The following is a 4,381-nucleotide window of genomic DNA, read 5'->3' as shown; positions in this document are numbered from 1 at the left end:
CATCTCTTTGTCCTTTCAATTTCAATTCTTAAATTCATCAATCAATCCTTTTATTTATGTGATAGGCCTGCATTTAAAGTAAATATTTACCATAAATTAAAGGTATCTTATATTATTAGATATATTATTATAAAACATGCTTTAGTTAAGGAGTTATTGATACTTCAAGTACAAAATGATGATATAAAACCTTAATAAAAATGCATTTTTAAGTACTAATCACTTCTCTTATAATGTACTGGATTCTTTGAAATATTTAAGGAGTTATTTAGGTTGGACCTTGGTACTGATTATTTTGTAAGAACTTAAGTAATCTGCGTAAATAAATTACTTGACTTGAAGTTGATGTTGCAGCAACAAATTCAGCTTCACTGGTTAATAAAGCTATTATCTGTTGTTTTTTCAAAGATCATGAAACAACTCTATAATTTAACATGATCACCAATCTGGAAGTACCTTTTCTATCATCAAGATCTCCAGCATAATTGTTTATGAAAAACCAATCAGAGTTGAATTTTTATCCTTTTTATACAAGATTCCATAGTTTGCGGTGCCTTTCAAGTAGTGAAAAATTCGTTTTGCAGCCAAGAAGTGAGCTTTTGTTGGACACTTCATATATCTACTGATTAAACTGGCAATATGCATGATATCTAGCGTGGTTAATGTTAAATACATAAAACTCCCAACTATTTGCCTATAAAGAGCAGCATTCACTTTCTTTTCTACATTATTTTTGACAAGTTTCAAGTTGAGATCAATTGGGGTGGAAATTGAATTGCAATTCGTCATTTTGAACCTGTTTAAAATCTCTAGAGCATATTTTTTCTATGAGATAAATATACCATCAGATGATTGCACTACTTCAATGCCCAAAAAATAATGCATCAACCCTAAATATGTTATATCAAATTCCTTCATCATAGAATTCTTAAACTCATTAAACATGGATCTATCATTACCCATATAAATGAGATCATCAACATATAAACACACAACTAACACCTTCTTATCAACTCCAGATTTAACATATAGAGTGTGCTCATAAGGGCATTTAAGAAAACCTTTTTTAGTAAAGTAAGCATCTATACGGCTATACCAAGTATAATGCTTTTTTAATGTGTATACCTGATTCGTATGATCTTGTTGCACATATCCGAGAGGTTGATCAATGTACACCTCATCTTCCAATGTTTCATGCAAGAATGCAGACTTTACATTAAGTTGATATATAAGCTATGAATTCTAAACAACAATTGATAACACTAACCAAATAGTATTCATTCTTGCAACTGGAGCAAACACCTCTTTGTAATCAATACTAAATTTTTGTTTGTACCTCTTTGCAACAAGTTAAGCATTGTGCTTATCTACTTTGCCATCTTTCTTTAGCTTGGTTTTAAAAATCCATTTAACACCAATGGATTTTTGTCCTTCAGGAAGTTTGGTCAATTCCCAGCTATTATTTCCTTTAATTGACATGATCTCTTCGTCCATGGCTTTTTGTCATTTTGACTCTTTAGCAACTTCTTCAAATGTGATAAGATCACAATCTGATAAAAATACAAAATAGGAAAAAACATCATCGGATTGTTCACCAGATTGAACAACACCACTCAACTCGTAATCTTCCATCCAAATTGGCTTTCTTATACTCCATTGAGATCGCGAACACTCTTGAGCTAGTTGATCTTCATTAAGACATAGTTGTGGTAATTTCTGATCTGATTGCAGGGTTTGTAGATGTTGCTGATATTGCAGTTATTGGTCTGATTGTTCACTTGCTTCTACCTTGTTTTCTTCAAATAATATTGGTGTTTGTTGCTAGTTTGCACTCTATTCTGACCAATTCCAAGTGTTATCCTCCTTAAACACAACATCTTGACTAATGATAATTTTTTTATATTAGGATTGAGCAATTTGTAGGCTTTTGAGTGCTCGTTGATTCTAAGGAATATACAATTTACACCTTTGTCATCTAGCTTCTTTCTCTTCTCATATGGAACATGTGTATATATAATGCATCCAAACACTTTGAAATGATCAACTGAAGGCTTTTATCCACTACACGCTTCTTCAAGTGTCATGTTTTAAACGGCAAATGTAGGACTGCGATTCAAAACATGAATGCTCCATTTCACATCTTCTGGCCAGAAATCCTTCAAAACACTCATATGTGTCAACAAGCATCTTATAATATTTAGAATGGTTTGATTTTTCCTCTCCGATATACCATTTTGCTGTGGTGTGTATGTTGCAGTCAAGTTTCTTTGAATTTCATGTTCGTCACAAAAATCTTGAAACTCTTTTGAACAAAACTCACCATCATGGTCTGTGCGAAGAATTTTAATGGTTCTCTCTACTTCATTCTCAACATGTGTCTTGAAGCTTTTAAATGCATTAAAAGCTTCAAACTTATCCTGTAAAAAATAAACTCATATTTTTCCACTGCAGTCATCAATGAAGGTGATGAAGTATCATTTACCTCCATTTTATGATGGATTTATTAGTCTACAAAGATCAAAATGTACCAGCTTCAAAACTTCCTTTGCTCTCCATGATTTTCTTTGTGGAAATTCTTTATGATGTTGTTTGCCAACAATATAATTTCCATACACTTTGTTGAAATGAGTAATATTGGGAAGACTAATCACCATGTTCTTCTGATATAGTGTTTTTAAACCATTAAAATTCAAATGACCATAGCGATAATGCCACAACCATGTTGAATCAATTTCCCTGGCCACAAGACAATGTTGAAGGGTCTGAATTTACAACGGAATCAATTTGTTTAGTGTCATTTTAGCATGAGCAAACAGACCCCTTGTAAGATCATAAATTTCACAAGCACCATTCTTTATTGTAGTCACGTAACCTTTCTTTTACAGCTGTCCCAAGCTAAGTAAATTGCTTTTCAAATCGGGAATATAAAAAACATTTGAGATATTCTCAATTGTATTTTTTTTGTTCTGATTTGAATATTACCCTTGCCCATAACATTAACTTTATAATGATCACCAAAACTTACAGCAATATCTTCATTTAGATGAGAGAAGAAAGACTTACTACCACACATGTGATTACTGCAACCGGTGACTAAGTACCAAACATCTGGTTCACATATATTATCCTTCGTATGGAATGTCATCAACAAAGTTTTTTCTTCCTTGTTCTTTATAAAGTTTGATTTTTGCCACTTTTCTTTGTTATGAGGCAATTTGGTATAGCATTCAAATTGATAATGACCAAGTTTGTGACACCTACAGCACTCCATATTAGTTCTGCTAATTGGTTGTTCACGTTTTTTCCTCTGCCTCCATCTTTGTTGTCACGATTTCCTCTGCCCCAACCTCTACCTCAGCCTCTACCTCTACCTCTTCCTCTTATATGTGAGGATTTCGTAAAGGTAGAAGCTTTCAAAGCATGCTCCTCTGTGATTGTGCTTCCTCTGCCCCAACCTCTACCTCAGCCTCTACTTCTACCTCTTCCTCTTATATGTGAGGATTCCGTAAAGGTAGAAGCTTTCAAAGCATTCTCCTCTGTGATTGTGCTTTATCTCATCTTTTGCTCATGTAATAATAATGAGCTCTGAAGTTTATCAAGAGAAAGAGCTTATATATCTTTAGACTCTTTGATTGAGCAAGCAACATCATCAAACTTTGACGACAAGGAATGTAAAATATTTTCAATAATTACAATATCATTCATCTTTTAAACAATGAAACCGTATTTTGTTTGATATCCCTATGGTCTTTGCATAATATTCGGTGACTAATTCTTCATCCTTTATTTATAAAGTCTCAAAATCTCTCCTGAGGGCTTGAAGTTGTGAACATTTTACTCTTGAAGAGCCTTGATATTTCTTTTTCATAGAATCCTATATTTGCTGGGAAGTATCTTTGTTAAGAATTGTTTCAAAGATAGAACGATTAATAGCTTGAAATAAATAATTATTTGCCTTTAAATCTTTTAATTTCAAGCCACTCAGCTCAATCAGTTGAGCTTCTATTAAAATGATCCCAATTTCTGGTTCTGCTATCCTAGAATTGACCACCTACTATTACTTTTTTATCGTAAGAAATTCTCTATTAGTATGCTTCAATGATCATAGTGGCCATCAAAACGAGAGATTGCTGCCTGTACCAAATTTGTCTCTGTCATCATATTTTTATTTCTGCAAAATAGAAAACATTTAATAAAAAAAAGTTGATGTTATTGTTGACTATTTTGTGGACACTGTTTTTTGAGGCTCACACTTTCTCTTGTATTTGTGGCTTTGATACCACTGTTACGTAAATAAGAATAAATAGAAGACTAATGCACTCAGTGTATTAAATAAATTAATAGCAAGCCTTTAAATAGGTCGTATAGTAGCAAGGAAATA

The sequence above is a fragment of the Populus euphratica genome, unplaced genomic scaffold (assembly GCF_000495115.2).
Source record: "Populus euphratica unplaced genomic scaffold, PopEup_1.0 scaffold32.1, whole genome shotgun sequence".
NCBI lineage: Eukaryota > Viridiplantae > Streptophyta > Magnoliopsida > Malpighiales > Salicaceae > Populus > Populus euphratica.
This window is presented reverse-complemented; position numbering follows the sequence as displayed.